At 42.9% G+C, this 21998-nt stretch overlaps 2 long non-coding RNA genes across 5 annotated transcripts in view; both read left to right on the forward strand.

The window, feature by feature from the left end:
- Positions 1 to 8978, forward strand: part of LOC126996823 (uncharacterized) — a 23045-nt gene extending 14067 nt beyond the window's left edge. For 3 of the 4 annotated variants that reach the window (XR_007751623.1, XR_007751622.1, XR_007751621.1), the window contains exons 2-4: positions 5660 to 5725; positions 5991 to 6143; positions 6474 to 8978. This is a non-coding gene — a long non-coding RNA (uncharacterized LOC126996823). Of the gene's footprint in view, positions 1 to 4844; positions 4951 to 5659; positions 5726 to 5990; positions 6144 to 6473 lie in introns of those variants that run through there. The other variant, XR_007751624.1, reaches the window with a different exon arrangement.
- Positions 8979 to 9095: 117 nt separating this feature from the next.
- Positions 9096 to 18900, forward strand: LOC126996826 (uncharacterized). The gene is made up of 3 exons (XR_007751629.1): positions 9096 to 10057; positions 12131 to 12265; positions 17306 to 18900. It is a non-coding gene; the product is annotated as an uncharacterized LOC126996826 (long non-coding RNA).
- The last annotated feature ends 3098 nt before the right edge of the window (positions 18901 to 21998 follow it).

The raw sequence follows: 21998 nt of genomic DNA on the forward strand, positions 1-21998 counted from the left end.
AGGGAAGGAATGAGATGGGAAGGAGAGGAAAAGGATGGGAAGGGATGAAATTTGAGGGAAGGAAGGATTGAGATGGAAGGAGAGGAAAAGGATGGGAAGGTGAAATTTGAAGGAAGGAAGGAAGGAAGGATTGAGATGGGAAGGAGAGGAAAAGGATGGAAGGGTGAAATTTGAAGGAAGGAATGGAAGGAAGGATTGAGATGGGAAGGGAGAGGAAAAGGATGGGAAGGGATGAAATTTGAAGGAAGGAATGGAAGGGAAGGACTGAGATGGGAAGGAGAGGAAAGGATGGGAAGGGATGAAAGGAAGGAAGGAAGGATTGAAGGGAAGGAAGGAATGGAAGGATTGAGATGGGAAGGAGAGGAAAAGGATGGGAATGGATGAAATTTGAAGGAAGGAATGGAATGGAAGGATTGAGATGGGAAGGAGAGGAAAAGGATGGGAATGGATGAAATTTGAAGGAAGGAATGGAATGGAAGGATTGAGATGGGAAGGAGAGGAAAAGGATGGGAAGGATGAAATTTGAAGGAAGGAAGGAATGGAAGGATTGAGATGGGAAGGAGAGGAAAAGGATGGGAAGGATGAAATTGAAGGAAGGAAGGGAAGGAAGGATTGAGATGGGAAGGAGAGAGGAAAAGGATGGGAAGGGATGAAATTTGAAGGAAGGAAGGGAAGGAAGGATTGAGATGGGAAGGGAGAGGAAAAGGATGGGAAGGATGAAATTTGAAGGAAGGGAAGGAATGAGATGGGAAGGGGATGGGAAAAAGAAAAGGATGGGTGAAGGGAATGGAAGGAAGGATTGAGATGGGAAGGAGAGGAAAAGGATGGGAAGGGTGAAATTTGAAGGGAAGGAATGGAAGGAAGGATTGAGATGGGAAGGGAGAGGAAAAGGATGGAAGGGATGAAATTTAAAGGAAGGAAGAGAAGGAAGGATTGAGATGGGAAGGAGAGGAAAAGGATGGGAAGGATGAAATTTAAAGGGAAGGGAAGAGAAGGGAAGGATTGAGATGGGAAGGGGAGAGGAAAAGGATGGGAAGGGATGAAATTTGAAGGGAAGGGAACGGAAGGGAAGGATTGAGATGGGAAGGGGAGAGGAAAAGGATGGGAAGGGATGAAATTTGAAGGGAAGGGAACGGAAGGGAAGGATTGAGATGGGAAGGGGAGAGGAAAAGGATGGGAAGGGATGAAATATGAAGGGAAGGGAACGGAAGGGAAGGATTGAGATGGGAAGGGGAGAGGAAAAGGATGGGAAGGGATGAAATTTGAAGGGAAGGATCGAATGGAAGGGAAGGACTGAGATGGGAAGGGGAGAGGAAAAGGATGGGAAGGGATGAAATTTGAAGGGAAGGGAAGGGAAGGGAATGATTGAGATGGGAAGGGGAGAAGAAAAGGATGGGAAGGGATGAAATTTGAAGGGAAGGGAAGGGAAGGGAATGATTGAGATGAGAAGGGGAGAAGAAAAGGATGGGAAGGGATGAAATTCCTCCTCGACACACACACACACACACACACACACACACACACACACACACACACACACCTATTCTTTGCATTCCTCCGAAAACAATATAAAAACGCCTGTGTGTGAGTTTGCACGTCACAGAAACTTGTATTTTAAGAGAACCCAAACTACTGACCTGATTGATCTGCATGCAGTCTTAAAACACGCTCTGCTCCTCCTCTCCCATCCCTCTCACGTCACAGATTCAAGGCACACACACACACACACACACACACACACACACACACACACAGAAAAAGTACACGTAAGACGGATAGATACATAGCACATCCTCACCGTTTCTTCTTCGATGTGCTACTGACAACTGACAAGCGGGAGGACGAAGGGTGAGGGTGGGGTGGAGGTTGGGGGTGCGGGGGGCAGAAAAAAAAATATATAAGTCATTCTATTCCACCTAGTTCGAGACAAACGATTGAAATGACTCGGTACAGTTCAATAACTCCTTTGGGTGTGGGCAAGGCCGGGCTGTAAAGTCTATCTCTCTATATCCGTCTATATATTTATCTACTTAGCCATCTATCTATTTATCATGGTATTCACTATTTGTCTCGGAAGTAACAACAGAATCTAACACAAGCAGAATTTGATTGAACACGACGCCGTAAAGTAACTTCAGTCTACCCAAATAGTAACCTCCATTTTCTTTGAACAGGATGACAACTATTACTTTAATGGACAACTACACTATAAGTTGCGGCAAATACTACTACTACTACTACTACTACTACTACTACAATTTAGACGGGCCTCCATCTATTAGAGTTGCGTTGTGAGCGGTATATTTTCTCATATCCTTTCACAAAGCAATTCATTGGCCCCACCCCGCCAATGACTGTGGCCGACAACCATCTTTATTTAATATTACAAACTTTACTAAACATTTTATTTTTAAGCTAACAGAGCTTGTGGTTGATACGACTATCAACCACCGTCGCCTCAAAGTCCAGGTCAGCAATGCGGGTGGTTTTGGGTGCAGGTGACCTGGTTCCTCTCAGGCAGACCAAGGCTGACCTCAGGAGGGAGAAGGACAGCCTGCATCTCATCCAGGCGACCACACTGCTTCTTGGCTGTTGTTTCTTATCCGCCAGTGTTTCGGCGAGTCTTGCGTAGAAGCTCTGCGCCCTTGGTCCCATCCCTCCTGCCGTCGTGAATACTACCGGGGTGAAGGAGCCCTGGTCCACATTCTGTAATCTTTCTTCATATGCTCTGTTCTTCTCTTGTTCGTTTCTTCTGTGGGCTGCATCAAGGGTCAGGTCTCTGTGGCAATGGGCCATGGGATCAAAGATCCTTATATCAAAATATGCCCTTTGTCCACGAGTCCAAAACCCTCTGGCGCTAACATCCATTCGTGCTTCGTTCGAAACATTAGCGGTGCGTCTGGCGAGGTGTTCGCCTTGCAGAGGGAGCAGCATGGGTTCCAGTCACGTCGTGGCAGACTTCTTTCAGCATCTGAGCTGTTACGTCTCTTACTTCATCATGTCTCATGCAGACGAAACCTCCTCTCTTGCATGTCATGGCATGATTTTGGTTGAAGGGTGAGCCACAGTTACACATGTTTGGGAGCCCATCCACTGGCCAGCCATACCTGAGGCAAGGGCATCAGTAAATTCTTTTTTTGTTTAAGTTGAAGCCTTTTGCCCTGATAGGTAGTGTGGTTAGCCAGTTTGAAGCGCCCACTTCCTGTGCAATATCTATCCTCCTCCTTGTGTCTTCTGGGAGTTCTCTCATTAGGTCACTCAGAGTGTCTCTCTGTTTTCCTTCTCTGTTTATGGAGATTTCATTCCTTAGTGACCTAATATCTTGAGGGTTGTCTTCACCCCTTTCATTTTGATTGGTAATATATCCGGTCAAGGAGGCTGTGATTCGGATTGAGTTCCCGAATTCAGACTCAGCCAGATTTCGCGGGTTGGTGATGCCGAGCCCACCCATTCTTTACTACTACTACTACTACTACTACTACTACTACTACTACTTACTACTACTACTACTACTACTACTATATTACTACTACTACTACTACTACTACTACTTACTACTACTTCTACTTCTATATTACTACTACTACTACTACTACTACTACTACTACTACTACTACTACTACTACTACTACCACTACTACTACTACTACTTTTTTTTTCTACTACATAAATGACACCTCCACCCATGTTTATTTTCTCGACACATAATCCTGGAGGGCGCCATAGCTTGGAGGTCATTAGCCCCAACTCTGTTCGCTAATGACTGTGGCATCCAACCATATCACTAATACTACCTAGCACTAAATCACCTATCATCTATTACGTCCAGATCCCCCTGTCCTTCCCTACTCAAGTCACTCCCGACCCACCCTAATGTCACTCTCCACCACTGTGGCTTCATAGTCCATATTGGAGATGTTGGTGGCTTTTGGGCCAGAGTGTCCGGCGCCCCTGAGACATAGGACTACTACTACTACTACTACTACTACTACTGCTGCTACTGTTACAACTCTCCAACTCTAAAGAGCGGACGCAGGAAGAGCCTCATCACCAACAGGCAACGCGGCTTTTTTAATGAACAAATTAAGGACATGTTCCGGCCATTGATCGTCATATGTGTGTTACGATTTCTTTGGATTGTATGGCGGAGCGGTGTACTGATGACGACCTTGACATATGTAACATTCGTGGTTGTGGTGGTGGTGGTGGTGATGGGTCCAACAGTGCCTCATCCCTTCATTATTTTTCCTCTTCCCTCCCTCCCTCCTTCTCTCCCTTTCCTTCCTCCCATTTCTCCCACCATACCAGTCATTAATTCACCTCTTCACCATTTCTTTCTATCCCCCGTTCCAATTCTTTCTCCACCCTCCCATTTTTCAGTATTTTTTCTTCATTTTCCTTCCCTTCCTCTTCCCAATGTCAAAGTCTCTCCATTTCCCATTCCTTTCTCCACCATTCCCTTACACACCAATTTCCTCTCTCTTTGCTGTACCTCCAATTTCCCTATCGCATCCCTCCCTTCTCCCTTTTCTTTCTCCCTTACGTATACCCCTTTAATTCCTTTCTCTCTCCCCATTTCCTATCCCCTCCAATCCTTCCCTTTCCTTCTTCACTTACACCAACGTATTTATTCTCTCTCTTCCCCTCTGTTCCCTTCCTTCCTTCCAACCCATTTCTCTTCCTCCCTTTACCACTCTATCTCCCTCCATTCCACCCTTCCTTTCCTCCCTCCAACATAATACTGCTTCTCTAACCTCCATTTCCCCCTCCATTGACTTCCCTTACCCCCCCTCCTCCTCTCTCTCTCTCTCTCTCTCTCTCTCTCTCTCTGACCCCCCTTTACCGCCCTGCCTCGTTCAGTCCTTCGCGAAACGTCCACCAAACAGTTTGCTTCCGTCCTCAACGTGGTCCTCCGATCCTTCTATTTCCTCGAAGTTCAAAAGTTGACAAGTAAGATCAAATTGTACAAAGAATGTCACATCAATCTTTTCCTTTAATCAATCAATCTCTGTGTAAGATCGGGCTGAGATTCTCATATTCTCAAACAAGTCGCGCTCCCATTAGCCTACAACTATTTTTTAGGCCACAGAGAAAAGTTATCGGATTTTCATGGGTGATTTTCCAGTTCAGGGTGACGAGGTCGTGTTGACTTATCACCAAAATCACAAAACAGTCCATTAAGAGGGGCTTTTAGGGTAGACGAACTGAGGTGCCTTTTTTTTTTTTTTCCAGCAAAGGAGACGGTTCAAGGGCAACAAAAAGAGTGCAGAGAAAAGTAAAAGCCGCTACTCACCGCTCCCATAATAGACAAAAGTAAAGAGCGGCCAAAAGAGAGGTCAATTTCGGGTGGAGGGGTGTCTTAAGAATGCGGGTTTGAGTGGAGGAGAGCTACTGGACATATTGACCCCGAATGCACACGATCAAGTATATATACACACTAATAAGTCCGTACATGAAAAATAAACTTTGGTAGCAGGTCTCCGGCACACATTCTTTCATGACCACAAAACGCCGAGTGACTTTTGCCTTCAACTTTTCTCATATATATATTGTTTTTTTTTATAATCATTTACCTCACGACTACCTGAGAACAATGAAAAATTATTGGTCTCTCTCTCTCTCTCTCTCTCTCTCTCTCTCTCTCTCTCTCTCTTTCCAGGTATGAGAAGAATTTTGACCCTCCTGATGATGATGATGGTGGTGATGGCGACGCTTCCTAACACAGGTATGCTTCTCTCTCTCTCTCTCTCTCTCTCTCTCTCTCTCTCTCTCTCTGTCTATGTTTCTATCTATCTATCTATATTTAACCATTTATCAATCTTCCTATCTATCTATCAATCAATCTATCTATTTTTCTATCTATCAATCTAGCAGTCTACCTTTCATTCCCTTCCTCTGCTCTAACCTACTACGTATTTCTCCCTTCTCTCTTCCTTTTTCTTGCTCCCCATCCTTCCATCAGTCTCTTACAGCCCTCCTCCCCCACTCAGGTGCCATCGACTGTTACGCCTGCGAGGGTTACAATTCCGCCGCCGCCGAGGACACCGCCTCCAACAACAAGTACTGCCCACAAGAGAGCTTCGATTCTAGCCGAGTTGGAGCCTCTCGGGGAGGGATCTGTTTTGCTGAAGTCCGCCAGTATTGTAAGTAACTAGACGGAACACTTTTTTTATTTTTACTTATACTACTTATTTTTGTACTGAGAAGACTGAATCTGTTACTACTACTACTACTACTACTACTACTACTACTACTACTACTACTACTCTACTACTACTATTACTATACTACTATTACTACTACTACTACTACTACTACTACTACTACTACTACTACTAATAATAATAATAATAATAATAATGATAATAAAGTGTGATTTTTCAATTTACATAGTGATAATTCTCTCTCTCTCTCTCTCTCTCTCTCTCTCTCTCTCTCTCTCTCTCTCTCACACACACACACACACACACAAGACGGTCGCAGGGTTACTAAGCGGGGCATCGGTCTCGGAACCAGGATGACCCGCGACGCCTCCACCACCACCGTCACATTCTCCGGCTACTACTGCAACACCAGCCTCTGCAACGCCATGGACCCTGCCGCCCCCCCCTTCCCCGCCGCCTCGTCCTCCTGTCTCACGCCTCAGTTCCTAGTACTCGTGCCCCTTATCATGGCCCTCGGTCACTGCCTGCTGTAAAGGGCCCTCAGAACCTCGATCCCTTTTTGTGTCTTATTGTGCTAGGAAGATGATTTTGTTTTCTCATTTTGTATTCGTCCTTGTCCTCCGCCGCCTCCTCCTACGTATTAATGGTGATACGATTTATTTTCCGTCTCTTACTCTAAGGCGCCACCATTCATTATTTCCTAATCAATTCTTGCCCTCTTGGCACTGGAAAGGAAGGTAATTTTACGAGCAATCTTTTGATATTCTTAAGGATGCTCTACGTGCAGCACAAGCGGAGATATAAGCAGGTAAAGATTTCACCCCCCTCGTGCAACTCTACGGGGCTCACCTACCATATTTCCCCAGCGAGGCCTTACACGAAAAAGTTTGAATATTGAAAAATCGTTATTCCTCCAGCTTAATGAGAGAGGTTGATATACGTGAAGAAAAAAATACTAGAATTTCTGGTGCTATCAGAATTGCAATAAGCCTAAAACTGACGGAGTTATGAACGGTTTTGTGAGAGCCTCCGAAAATTTTCTAGGCCTATAACTCTTGAAGCAATGCGTGTTGCAATATGACCGTTTAGTAACTGGTAGAGAAAATTCCGAGGAACACGCTGGTGCTTTCAGAACTACGCTACCACTAATGGTTATAGAGATATATCGATTTGAAATTTCGCACTTTTTCGACATTTGTGGCAACGTCACTCGTTTATTATCAATCCTTTCTTCTTCGTCGAAAGATAATAAAAGTGTTATATTTTGACGAGGAATGCAACACTGGTCTCGGATCTGCGTTACCACCTTTAGTTTCGGAGAGAGCATGTCATATTTTAACCGCCTGTCACGCCTTAACTACTGCAGATATGTTTATGAGATTAAATATCTCGAGGTGACCCGAAACGACCTATATTTTGGCGTTATCAGATTTAAGATTTGACGCGTATTTCCAAAGATAGCTTTTTTTGCTTATTTTGCCTGTGTATTTTTGACCAACTGATATCTGATGTAAAATTTGACGGAGAATAAGGTGGCGTCGTCAAAATGGAGATAACTTTAATAGTTATCAAGATATCATAGCTAAGGCGTTGATCGGAATGCTTTGATTCTGCATCGATTCCTGCATCCATGTCTAAATAATGTCTTAATATCGGGCATAATTTTGAGAGGGCACATCACGAGGAATCCATTTCTGGTCTTGGTTTTGCGCTAGCTCAATTATTAAAGACGTTATCAGCTATATTCTGAGAAATGGTCGTAACCCTCAATTTTATCCTCTCATTTTTTATCATGTTCGTTGCACTCAGCTGGTGTAGAATTTGACGCTGAACATTTTGGTGCTTGTTAGAATCCGATCAGTAGAGTATTAACGGAGCTATGAACGATTTTGTGTTTCCACCGTTATGAGACTCCGGTGTTTACGGCCAAAATTTCACCTCCTCTAAAACGATCTTTTTTTAAATATGCAACTTTCGTTATTCTTGCCTCCAGCTTGATCAGAGAGGTTCATAGACGTGAAGAAAACAATATTAGAAATTCTGGTGCTATTAGAATTGCGCTAGGCCTAGAATTGACGGAGATATCCATGGCTTAAAAAGACGTGCTGAAATTTTGCCGGCTTATAACTGCCTTATTACAGTAAATTTTTGTATGCCCGATTGGCTCCTGGGAGAACCAGTTACGGGGAACACGCTGGTGCCTTCAGAATGACGTTACGACTAATAGTTATGGAGTTATTATGATATGTTTTTCGCGTTTTTTTTTTAAATTTGAGCCAACGCCCTTCCTTTATTATCTATCATTTCTGCTTCGTGGATGGATAATGAAAGTGTTAGAATTTAACGAGGAACGCAATGCTGGTCTCGGATCTGCGCTACCACCTTTAGTTTCGGAGATAACATGTCATTTATTTAACCGCCTGTCACCCCTTTACTAGTGAAGATACGTTTATGGAAATAAGTATCGCGAGGTGAACCGAGACGAGCTATAATTTGATGCTTTCAGATTTAACTTTGGACGTGTTTGTTTGTTTTTTATTTCTTGATATTTCTTGATGATCAACTGATACAAAGTGTAGAGTTTGCCGGAGAACACGATGGTGCTGTCAGAATCAAGCTAGCTTTTTTCGTTATTGAGATATACCGGTCCAAAGGTCGGTCCTAACGGTTTTCGCCTGCGCCTCTTGCTGCGTCCATGTTTTCCTCGTGTTCGTGGGGCTCCCAGGTTGTAGCATTCGACGCTGAACATTTTGGTCTTTACTAGAATCCGATCGGTTGAGTATTGACGGAGTTATCAACGATTTTGTGTTTAGCAGGGGGGGAGTGGTCGGGGGGTATCACCGGGGATGTGGTGGTGGTCTTGGGTGGGGGGGCGGTCGTTGGGGTGTCCTGGGGGAGGGGGTGTGGAGGGCGGAGGGGTAGGGTGAACGATATTTTTTTTCCTTTTCGTTTAGTTTAAAAATGTTTCGTGCTATGAATTCATATGTTGTGTTTAGTTTTCATAGTGTATCGTGTTTTTTTTATTTTTTTATTGGTGTGTTTTACCATTTTTCAAGCGGCGCGGTGGACGTTTCTTACGTTACTGAACATAAAAATAAATAATATGTTCTCTGAGGTTCCTAACATGGGTGAATAACCTTTGATATTGTCGATAGAGGTTGGTTTTGATCAGACATTGGGACTTGCCTGGTGACGTGACGAGACGAGGAGTGACGTCACCAACGATGAGCCTTAAAAGAGTGAACGGAAAACCTATGGTGTTATTCGTGATGTGACTGACTTATTGATAAGCTAATAATGACTTCAAAAATAACTAAATTAACATATAAATAATTATAGTATATTCATCAGGCAATTGAGAGGTTAATAAGTGATAAAATAATTACATACTCTTTTTTAAGTCTTTCATTTGAACTGAAAATCCAAAATGGCGACATTCCTCTCCAGTCCATCTAACGTCTTCGTTATATATCATCTCCTCCACGGCCTTATCCACCTCCTGATCCACCTCAACAGCCGCCACAGCCTTCCCCTTGACCTGCACGGCCTATTCCCCGACCTACAGGCTCATCATGGACCTTAATGTTATGGTGGAACAGGTGGACGTTGTACGACATTTTTCGGCTGCATCGTCAGAATTATCCATCTAGCACCCGCTATAGAGCCTTTAACTTGTATTTAATAATCCTAGGCTACTAATTAAGGTTCTATATTGTGTTTTCTGCACTAAAGTAATGAGGAAAATCTACGTATGGGATAATAGCGAAGATATAACTGTGACAAGTGTACGACAATCATTGCTTGAGTACGGTAGTTTTGGTTGGCCCTTCCTCGTGGGCCATGGCTGTGACCTGACCTTCTGACCTGACCTCACAGTGCCTCAGTCCATGAAGGTAAGGAAAATAGGGTTAAAAAGGTCATTCGTGAGAGGTCAAAGCTTGCATGGCCCTGGGTAGTGTTATATAAGGCTCCGTGGGCCATGGCTGTGACCTGACCTACTGACCTGACCTCACAGTGCCTCAGACCTTGAAAGTAAGGAAAACAGGGTTAAAAAGGTCATTCGCGAGAGGTCAAAACTTGCATGGCCCTGGGAAGTGCCGTGTCAGGGTCCGTGGGCCATGGCTGTGACCTGCCCTTCTGACCTGACCTCACAGTGCCTTAGACCATGAAAGTAGGGTAAATAGGGTTAAAAAGGTCATTCGTGAGAGGTCAAAGCTTGCATGGCCCAGAGAAGTACTGTGTCAGGGTTCGTGGGCCATGGCTGTAACCTGACCTTCTGACCTGACCTCACAGTGCCTTGGACTATGAACAGACCATGAAAGTAAGGAAAATAGGGTTAAAAAGGTCATTCGTGAGGTCAAAGCTTGCATGGCCATGGAATGTGTTATATAAGGGTCTGTGGGCCATGGCTGTAACCTGACCTTACAGTGCCTCAGACCTTGAAAGTAAGGAAAGTAGGGTTAAAAAGGTCATTCGTGAGGTCAAAGCTTGCATGGCCCTGGAATGTGTTATATAAGGGTCTGTGGGCCATGGCTGTGACCTGACCTTACAGTGCCTTAGACCATGCAATCTCTCCTCACCTCTCATATCCATCCTGCGCTGGAATTTTGTTGAGTTGTATGTCACACAGGTATGTAGGTGATACTGACGTGCTTGAGAGAGTCCAGCGATGATGACCAAGGAGGTTGTTGGACTTGGGCATCTTGACTGTGCCTCCCGACTGGATGCCTTGGCTCTGTGCCTGGCAGACTGCTTAGAGCTGATATGGTCAAGGTCTGGAAGATTCTCAATGGCCTCTCTCCTCTGCAACCCTCTGAGTTATTTTCCCTCCAGACATCATCTTGGACCCGTGGAAATTCACACAGAATATTTCTGCCCCACAGCAACACAGAAATGCGTAGGCGAAACTTCTCAGTCCAGTGATTGCTTTGTGGAATAGCCTGCCAGACAACATCCTTAACTGTATTTAAGAGAAAACTACCTTGCTCAAAGGCTATACGAATTTTAACCCCTACATACTAATACCAATGTACTCTCATATACATATAATTTCACATGATCTCATTTTAACTCTAGTTCCTAAACACTGGTCAAAGAACATATTAACTCTAAATTACTTTATTCTACTTACAGCAACAGTGTTAGGGTCCGGGGCATGGCTGTGACCTGACCTGACCTCCTATTGCAAGGACCCTAGAAGTTAAGGAATGGTGGTTAATACTTACATTATGGATTCTTTTTTGTTCCCTGAATGGCGGGCAGTAATAAATGACCTCTGGGAAATAGAAGGGGGGTCATCGGGGGCAAAACACTTCCATTCATGGGGTGGAGGGGGTCAAAGCCTCTCCGTTAAGTAGGTTAGGTTAGGTTAATGTGCCAGTGGAAATACACTTGTTATTATTATTATTATTATTATTATTATTATTATTATTATTATTATTATTATTATTATTATTATTATTATTATTATTATTACTGAAGGAAAACTACATATATGAGCATCCATATTATTATTATTATTATTGTTATTATTATTATTACTGAAGGAAAACTACATATATGAGCGTCCATATTATTATTACTATTATTATCATCATTATTATTATTATTATTATTATTATTATTATTATTATTATTATTATTACTGAATGAAAACTGCATATATGAACTTCCATAATATTATTATTATTATTATTATTATTATTATTATTATTATTATTATTATTATTATTATTATATCATTATTTCTCTTATTCTTCCATCTTCCCTTTCTCTCTCTCTCTCTCTCTCTCTCTCTCTCTCTCTCTCTCTCTCTCTCTCTCTCTCTCTCTCTCTCTCTCTCTCTCCTTCCTTCCTTTCCTTCCATACCAAAACCATTCTCCTTACTATTATTATTATTATTATTATTATTATTATTATTATTATTATTATTATTATTATTGTTATTATTATTATTACTATTGCAGGAGTAGCCATGAATGACCTCAATAAAGAACGCGAGAAGTCCAAACATGAGACACAGGAGGAGGAGGAGGAGGAGGAGGAGGGCCTGATACAACAAGAATGTGGCTTCACCTACAGGGGATGCATTTGAGATTCAGGTAGGCCTGTGTGTGTGTGTGTGTAGGCCTGTGTGTATTTACCTTGTTGTATTTACCTAGTTGTGAAATACAGGAAAAGAGATGTACTAGGCTTGTGCTGTTCCCTTCTCCATAACGCTTAGTAGGCCTGTGTGTGTGTGTGTGTGTGTGTGTGTGTGTGTGTGTGTGTGTGTGTGTGTGTGTGTGTAAGGTTAGATTAGGTTAGGTAAGGTTAGATTAGTTGAGGTAAGGTTAGGCAAGGTTAGATTAGGTTAAGTAAGGTTAGATTAGGTTAGGTAAGGTTAGATTAGTTGAGGTAAGGTTAGGCAAGGTTAGATTAGGTTAGGTAAGGTTAGATTAGTTGAGGTAAGGTTAGGCAAGGTTAGGTAAGGTTAGATTAGGTTAGGTAAGGTTAGATTAGTTGAGGTAAGGTTAGGCAAGGTTAGGTAAGGTTAGATTAGGTTAGGTAAGGTTAGATTAGGTTAGGTAAGGTTAGGCAAGGTTAGATTAGGTTAGGTAAGGTTAGATTGGTTGAGGTAAGGTTAGGCAAAGTTAGATTAGGTAAGGTTAGATTAGGTTAGGTAAGGTTAGATTAGCTGAGGTAAGGTTAGGCAAGGTTAGATTAGGTTAGGTAAGGTTAGATTAGGTTAGGTAAGGTTAGATTAGTTGAGGTAAGGTTAGGCAAGGTTAGATTAGGTTAGGTAAGGTTAGATTAGGTTGGGTAAGGTTAGATTAGTTGAGGTAAGGTTAGGCAAGGTTAGGTAAGGTTAGATTAGGTTAGGTAAGGTTAGATTAGTTGAGGTAAGGTTAGGCAAGGTTAGGTAAGGTTAGGTAAGGTTAGATTAGTTGAGGTAAGGTTAGGCAAGGTTAGATTAGGTTAGGTAAGGTTAGATTAGTTGAGGTAAGGTTAGGCAAGGTTAGGTAAGGTTAGGTAAGGTTAGATTAGGTTAGGTAAGGTTAGATTAGTTGAGGTAAGGTTAGGCAAGGTTAGGTAAGGTTAGATTAGGTTAGGTAAGGTTAGATTAGGTTAGGTAAGGTTAGATTAGTTGAGGTAAGGTTAGATTAGTTGAGGTAAGGTTAGGCAAGGTTAGGTAAGGTTAGATTAGGTTAGGAAAGGCTAGGTAAGGTTAGATTAGGTTAGGGAAGGAAAACCGAGGTTTGACTGTATTTATATTTTATTTTATTTTCTCTTTTTTTGTGTGTGTGTTTCTCTTTCCTCTCTCTCTCTCTCTCTCTCTCTCTCTCTCTCTCTCTCTCTCTCTCTCTCTCTCTCTCTCTCTCTCTCTCTCTCTCTCTCTCTCTCTCTCTTATGTGCGTAGCTTAAGAAACAAATTTGATGAACTGAGATGTCTTGCTCTAACAGAAAATTTTGACATAATTGCTACAACCGAAACATTTATCGACACCACAAATATTGATTTAAGTTCCGAATACAACATAGATGGCTACAGACTCTTCAACAAAGATCGTGTAAACCGTAGAGGCGGTGGCGTCGCCCTTTATGTCAAAAGCTATTTGCAACCCACTGACAAAACACCGGGAAACAGTAATGTTGAACATTTGTGCGTGCGAGTAAACATTGCAAAAGTCAATTTAAATATATCTGTCACCTACAGACCTCCCGGGCAATCACTCGATGACGACCTTGAAATGTACAGCGTCTTAATAACAACGACTCACTGATATTAGGAGACTTTAACCTCCCCCATATCGACTGGGCGACACTGTAAGGTACAGAAGGCGAGTCACATAGAAGGATCGAATTTCTAGAAGAAAATTATCTAAGCCAAATGGTTTCTGAGCCAACTCGACAAAATAATATACTCAACCTTGTTATAACGACCCAAGATAACCTAGTCAGTAGTGTCACGGTAGGAGAACACCTCGGTTCTTGCGATCATAAATTAGTGCGCGTTGACATTAGAGCTCAATCATCAGTGACTGAAAATAAAGTAAAGGTGCCCAATTTCAAAAGAGCTAACTTCGTAGAAATCCGACAAAAACTAACAGAAATACAACTATCAGATGACGGCAACGTAGATGAAGCCTGGCTAAGCTTTAAAAATCACTTACTCACTCAGCAGAACACATTTGTCCCCTTGTGCGAGAAGCGAATTAACACTAATAAAAGCCCACCGTGGTTTAATAGCGAAATTAAACAATCAGTCAATGAAAGAAAATTGTTTTACAGGTTAAAGAAAGAACAAAGCACGCCCGAAAACATTAGACTTTATAATGATGCCAGGCGTCGAGTAAAAAGACTAGTAGGTCAGGCAAAGCGTAGATATGAAGAAAATATTGCAGCCAACTGTAAAAATAATCCGAAATCTTTCTTCAGTTACATAAACAACAGAAAGGCGATCAAAAGTGGTATTGGACCTTTAACAAACAGCCACGGTGCACTAGTGACTGACAGCCAACACATTGCAAACCTCTTAAACAATTACTTTTCCTCGGTGTTTAATACTAACAGTCTTCCTCTCGCTACCACCAACACCAGTACTATTGTAAATCTCGAGCATGCATTGCCTAATTTTGAAATAACAACCGATGAAGTCCTTAAAGCTCTCCATTCACTTAAAACAAATAAAAGTCCCGGACCCGACAAAGTATATCCTATACTGCTTAAAGAAACAAAGAGCGAAATACTCTCCTCCCTCACTACCGTATTCAATATGTCCTTGCGACAAGGCATCGTCCCTTCGGATTGGAAAAAGGCTAACGTGACACCGATTTTTAAGAAAGGAGACAAAAAAATACCAGGTAACTACCGACCCATTAATCTAACTTCAATTGTAGGTAAGCTACTCGAGAGCATAATTAGAGACAAAATTGTGAGTTACCTCGAAAGCCACTCATTAATTGGAGATTCACAACATGGCTTCCGTAACAAAAGATCCTGCCTGTCAAACCTACTGACCTTTTATAACGATCTCTTCTCAATTTATGACTTAACCAAATCAGTGGACGTAGTCTATCTTGATTTCCAGAAAGCGTTTGATAAAGTCCCACATCATAAATTACTTTATAAATTAAAGCAAATAGGCATTGACGGTCAAGTAAACCAATGGATCGCGAATTGGTTGAGCAACAGACAACAAAGAGTTGTGATTGACGGATTTAACTCAGAGTGGGCGCCGGTCACTAGTGGCGTCCCTCAGGGCTCGGTTCTTGGCCCAGTGCTCTTCATTATTTACATCAACGACGTGGATGTTGGACTCAATAATCGCATTAGTAAATTTGCAGACGACACAAAGATTGGTAACTCGGTTCTCACTGACGAAGACAGGCAAAGCCTCCAAGAGGATTTGCACAAAATTTCAGCTTGGTCGGATAAATGGGAGATGCCCTTTAACGTAGACAAGTGCCAGGTCCTTCAAGTTGGAACAAAAAATAAGAAGTTCGATTACGAAATACGCGGCGTTAAACTCACAAGCGTTCAATGCGTTAAGGACCTGGGGATTAAAATCGCGTCAAACCTCAAATTCTCACATCAATGCATCGATGCAGCAAATAAAGCGAACAGAATGTTGGGCTTCATTAAAAGAAACTTTTTATTCAAGAATAAAGATGTAATACTTCCGCTCTACAATAGCTTAGTCAGACCCCACTTGGAACATGCGGTACAGTTTTGGTCTCCCCACCATGCAAAGGACATTGCTAAACTAGAAGGTGTTCAGCGTCGAGCAACAAAAATGATCCCTTCCTTGCGCAACAAATCCTACGAAGAAAGGCTTTCCACCCTTAACATGTTCTCTCTTGAGAAACGTTGCCTCCGAGGAAAATTGATCGAATGTTTTAAAATACTTAATGGTTTCACGAATGTAGACAGAACAAAATTGTTTATGATCGATGACACTTTGCGAACTAGGAACAATGGCACAAAACTCAAATGTAGACAAGTAAATTCAGACTGCACCAAATTTTTCTTCACCAATGTTGTTGTGCGAGAATGGAATAAGCTCCCACCATCAGTGGTCCAGTGTAACACGATTGACTCCTTTAAAAACAAGCTCGACCGTCACTTCCTTGAACTTAATATTAACTAGAGTAGAAAAGCAACGTTTTGGAGCCATCTGATTAATGTACAATCACTTAGGTTTAAGGACAGACCACCTAGTCTGGACCATGGGGTCTGTGTGGTTTGATTTTCTATGTAAATCTATGTAAATCTCTCTCTCTCTCTCTCTCTCTCTCTCTCTCTCTCTCTCTCTCTCCTTCCTTCCTTTCCTTCCATACCAAAACCATTCTCCTTCTTACTATTATTATTATTATTATTATTATTATTATTATTATTATTATTATTATTATTATTATTATTGTTATTATTATCATTATTATTATTAGTCTCTCTCTCTCTCTCTCTCTCTCTCTCTCTCTCTCTCTCTCTCTCTCTCTCTCTCTCTCTAGTGTGTGTGTGTGTGTGTGTGTGTGTGTGTGTTATTCACATACGGGCGTGCAGATCATTGTGGATCCCTGTGAGCCTCTGGGAGCGATCTTAGAGCTCATTATTTGACTGGTCTATGAATGGGGATGAAGCCAACACACACACTCACTCTCTGGGCTACGAGATTACAAATTCTCGATCTATGTTCAGTATCCAATCACTGCTCGGTGAAGTGGGGAAAAGAAACATGCCCAAGTTTTTACGTCCAGCCAGGGAATCGAATCCGGGTTCTTTCACGTGTGTGTGTGTGTGTGTGTGTGTGTGTGTGAGAGAGAGAGAGAGAGAGAGAGAGAGAGAGAGAGAGAGAGAGAGAGAGAGAGAGAGAGAGAGAGAGAGAGAGAGAGATTACTTATTCCTCTTTCTCTTCTTTCCCTTCTCTTCCTACTCCACTCCTACTTTTTATCATCTCATTCCACTCCCTACTCCTTCCTCTTATACTCCACTAACACCCTCCACCTCCTCCTCCTCCTCCTCCTCCTCCTTATGCAATTTCCTCACTAAATAGGTACAAACTTTTCTGGGGTCGAGGTGTTTGCCGTACTGTGCACCAATAAATGTTTGACAGAATAAGCTCTAACACGGCAATTTCATCTCTTCTGTACGACAACATGTAGGTTTGCAAGCTATTTCGAGTTGAAGGAATGACTTACAGTGTGTCCCTTCTCGCCTTCCCTTCGCGAGGCGTCTCGGGAGAAGTTTCAGCTGCGTACGAAGACAATGGATACGGATATAAATATGTAAATAAATATGCAGATAAATTATGCTGCCTAGTTTATTGTAATTGCTGTAAAGTGATAAAATGTGCTTGTTTATAAGATCATATGACTAAAGGACAAAGTACAGTCCTACTGGAGAGGTAATTCAAAATAATATCCAATAGCCTTGCTCGTGCCGACATCATCAAAAGTAGCTTTATGTATAGTTCATTATTTTACAGACTATCCATTACTAACAAGCATATAAGGTTTTGAATGATGAAGTTTAATTATTGAGGATGGTTACCTATGAAAAATATATACCATACTACTAGCTAAGCCACCTGGGGCACGATAAGGGTTACAATAAGCTATCGTCCCTGCACTAACTACTATGTGATTGCTGAGTCTGTTCCATTTCCCCACCACCCTATTACTAAACCAATGCTTGCCTATATCTCTCCTAAATCTATACTTTTCTAATTTGAATCCATTACTGCGAGTTCTATCCTGCTGGCTAATTCTCAGTACTTTACTTATATCGCCTTTGTTGTAACCCTTGACCCATTTGAATGCTTCTATCAGATCTCCCCGCACTCTTCGTCTTTCTAGTGAATGTAAGTTTAGATGTTTCAGCCTATCTTGATATGGGAGGTTCCTCAGCCCCTGAATCATCTTGGTCATCCTCCTCTGAACTGATTCTAGCAAGATGATGTCCATTCTGTAGTGTGGGCACCAAAACTGGACAGCATAATCTAAGTGTGGCCTAACTAACGCTAAATAAAGTCTGAGGATGACCTCTGCACTCCTGTTGGTTACCGTCCTGTTAATAAAGCCTAATACCCTGTTAGCCCTATTCCTCGCACTAATACATTGCTTCCTTAGTTGTAGGTCAGAGTTCACCAACACTCCTAAATCCTTTTCACACTCTGCTCTGCCTATCATGTGGAGGCTAAACTATACCCGTGTAATGGGTTGTGTGTTCCTACACTCAGTACGCTACACTTGGTGATGTTAAAATTCATCTGCCATTTCTCTGACCAAGCTGATCACAGTTTGTTGAAATCCTCCTGCAGTGCTCTAGCATCCTCTTCTTACCTGGATTTCTTACCTGGATGACCTTTCTCTATGAGCCATGCTGGGTGAACCGTCAGGCAAAGAACTGAAGGGTCTCACCAACCAATGCACCAGCCTATCCAAGCTCATCAAAACAACTGTACATAATCCAGTAAGACACATAGGCTGGAAAGTACATTGGGAATTCATTTCATAGGGTCAGGGATAACTAAGGAAGCATTCACTAGGTAAGCCTTGGTAGGGCAGTCGACCATCAACCAAAAGGCTCCAGATGTTCCCTCCAACGGTTAGCCGTGACCTGCTCTTTATATTTTGTTTTTGGCAGATATAGGTTTTTGTGGGGGAGGGGGTCCAAACCCCTCCCCCCACTGGCCAAGATCAGGGGCTGAACCAACTGCTCACCAAAGGCCTGGTGGGACGGGGCAGCGAACTGTCATGAGTGGAGGAAAGGATAGGAAGGGAAGGGAAGGAAAGAAAGGAAGGGAAGGGAAGGGAAGGGAAGGAATGGGAATGAAAGGAAAGGAAAGGGAAAGAAAGGAAAGGATAGGATAGGAAAAGGAAGGGAAGGGAAAGGAAAGGAGAAGAAAGGAAATGATAGGGAAGGGAAGGAAAGGAATGGGATGAGAAGGAAAGGAATGGGAAGGGAAGGGAAGGAAAGGAATGGGAAGGGAAGGGAAGGGAAAGAAATGAAATGAAATTAAATTAAATGATATGATAGGGAAGGGAAGGAAAGGAATGGGAAGAGAAGGAAAGGAATAGGAAGGGAAGGGAAGGAAAGGAATGGGAAGAGAAGGAAAGGAATGGGAAGGGAAGGAAAGGGAAAGAAAGGAGAGGATAGGATAGGAAAAGGAAGGGAAGGGAAAGGAAAGGAGGGGAAAGGAAATGATAGGGAAGGGAAGGAAAGGAATGGGAAGGGAAGGAAAGGAAAGGAAAGGGAAAGAAAGGAGAGGATAGGATAGGAAAAGGAAGGGAAGGGAAAGGAAAGGAGGGGAAAGGAAATGATCGGGAAGGGAAGGAAAGGAATGGGAATGAAAGGAAAGGTTAGGATATGGAAGGGAAGGGAAAGGAGGGGAAAGGAAATGATAGGGAAGGGAAGGAAAGGAATGGGGAAGGAAGGAAAGGAATGGGAATGAAAGGAAAGGAAAGGAAAGGAAAGGGAAAGAAAGGAAAGGATAGGATAGGATAGGAAAAGGAAGGGAAGGGAAAGAATGGAAAGGATAGGATAGGATAGGATAGGATAGGAAAAGGAAGGGAAGGGAAAGGAAAGGAGGGGAAAGGAAAGGGAAGGGAAGGGAAGGAAAGGAATGGGAATGAAAGGAATGGGAATGAAAGGAATGGGAAGGGAAGGAAAGGAAAGGGAAGGAAAGGATAGGAAAGGGAAGGGAAGGGAAGGGAAGGAAAGGAATGGGAATGAAAGGAATGGGAAGGGAAGGAAAGGAAAGGGAAGGAAAGGATAGGAAAGGGAAGGGAAGGGAAGGGAAAGGAAAGGAAAGGAAAGGAAATGATAGGGAAGGGAAGGGAAGGAAATGATGGGGAAGGGAAGGGAAGGAAAGGAATGGGAAGGAAAGGGAAGGGAAGGGAAAGGAAAGGAAAGGAAATCAAATGATAGGGAAGGGAAGGGAAGGAAATGATAGGGAAGGGAAGGGAAGGAAAGGAAAGGAAAGAGAAGGGAAAGGAAAGGAAAGGAAAGGAAAGAAAAGAAAAGGAAATGATAGGGAAGGGAAGGGAAGGAAATGATAGGGAAGGGAAGGGAGGGAAAGGAATGGGAAGGGAAGGAAAGGAAAGGTAAGGAAAGAAATGAAGGGAAAGGAAAGGAATGGGAAGGAAAGGAAAGGGAAGGAAAGGGAAGGGAAGGCAAGGGAAAGGAAAGGAAAGGATAGGATAGGATAGGGAAGGGAAGGGAAAGGAGAGGAGAGGAAATGATAGGGAAGGGAAGGGAAGGAAAGGGAAGGATAGGATAGGAAAGGGAAGGGAAGGGAAAGGAAAGGAGAGGAGAGGAAATGATAGGGAAGGGAAGGGAAAGGAAAGGAAAGAAAAGGAAATGATAGGGAAGGGAAGGGAAGGAAATGATAGGGAAGGGAAGGGAAGGAAAGGAATGGGAAGGGAAGGAAAGGAAAGGAAAGGAAATGAAAGGGAAGGGAAGGGAAGGAAAGGAATGGGAAGGGAAGGAAAGGAATGGGAAGGGAAGGAAAGGAAAGAAAAGGAAATGATAGGGAAGGGAAGGGAAGGAAAGGAATGGGAAGGGAAGGAAAGGAATGGGAAGGGAAGGGAAGGAAAGGAAAGAAAAGGAAATGATAGGGAAGGGAAGGGAAGGAAAGGAATGGGAAGGGAAGGGAAGGAAAGGAATGGGAAGGGAAGGAAAGGAAAGGAAAGAAAAGGAAATGATAGGGAAGGGAAGGGAAGGAAAGGAATGGGAAGGGAAGGGAAGGAAAGGAATGGGAAGGAAAGGAAAGAAAAGGAAATGATAGGGAAGGGAAGGGAAGGAAAGGAATGGGAAGGGAAGGGAAGGAAAGGAATGGGAAGGGAAGGAAAGGAAAGGGAAGGAAAGGGAAGGGAAGGGAAAGGAAAGGAAAGGAAATGATAGGGAAGGGAAGGGAAGGAAAGGAATGGGAAGGGAAGGAAAGGAAAGGGAAGGAAAGGAAAGGATAGGATAGGATAGGATAGGATAGGGAAGGGAAGGGAAAGTAAAGGAGAGGAGAGGAAATGATAGGGAAGGGAAGGGAAGGAAAGGAATGGGAAGGGAAGGAAAGGAATGGGAAGGGAAGGAAAGGGAAGGGATGGAAAGGAAAGGAAAGGATAGGATAGGATAGGGAAGGGAAGGGAAAGTAAAGGAGAGGAGAGGAAATGATAGGGAAGGGAAGGGAAGGAAAGGAATGGGAAGGGAAGGAAAGGAATGGGAAGGGAAGGAAAGGAATGGGAAGGGAAGGAAAGGGAAGGGAAGGGAAGGGAAGGAAAGGAAAAAACGGCGGGCGAGGACGGGGCAAAGGCAGCCCTTGATCAACCAACTCGTAGCGTCAGTGCGACTCACAAGAAACTGTGTAACTAACGACGCCTCCGACAAGCGAACTGGTACAACTCGTCACGGCCACATTTCTATCATGTACACAAATGCACGTAGTTTAATATCCAAAAAGGACGAAATTAGGGCGTATATTGCAACAGAGAAACCAGATGTGGTAGCCATCACAGAGACTTGGGCCAACTCTACTCATCTAGAATCCGAACTGTCATTCCCTGGGTACGAAAGCTTCCACAAAAGTCGAAAGCACAAGAAAGGAGGAGGATTAGTCTGCTACGTAAAAAGTACACTCCCTGCCATAAAAATAGACAAACAGGACGCAGAGAAATACGATTCTGTCTATGTGGAAATAACCGCAAATAACAAGAAACTAACACTTGCAACCGTATACAGGCCTCCGAAACAACAGGCAGCCGATGACACTGCCCTCTACGAAGAGATTCACTCTGTAACACAAAGCAAGGAAGCAATTATAATTGGGGACTTTAACTGCCCTAACATTGACTGGGGACTGAT

The sequence above is a fragment of the Eriocheir sinensis genome, chromosome 11, assembly GCF_024679095.1.
Source record: "Eriocheir sinensis breed Jianghai 21 chromosome 11, ASM2467909v1, whole genome shotgun sequence".
Lineage (NCBI taxonomy): Eukaryota > Metazoa > Arthropoda > Malacostraca > Decapoda > Varunidae > Eriocheir > Eriocheir sinensis.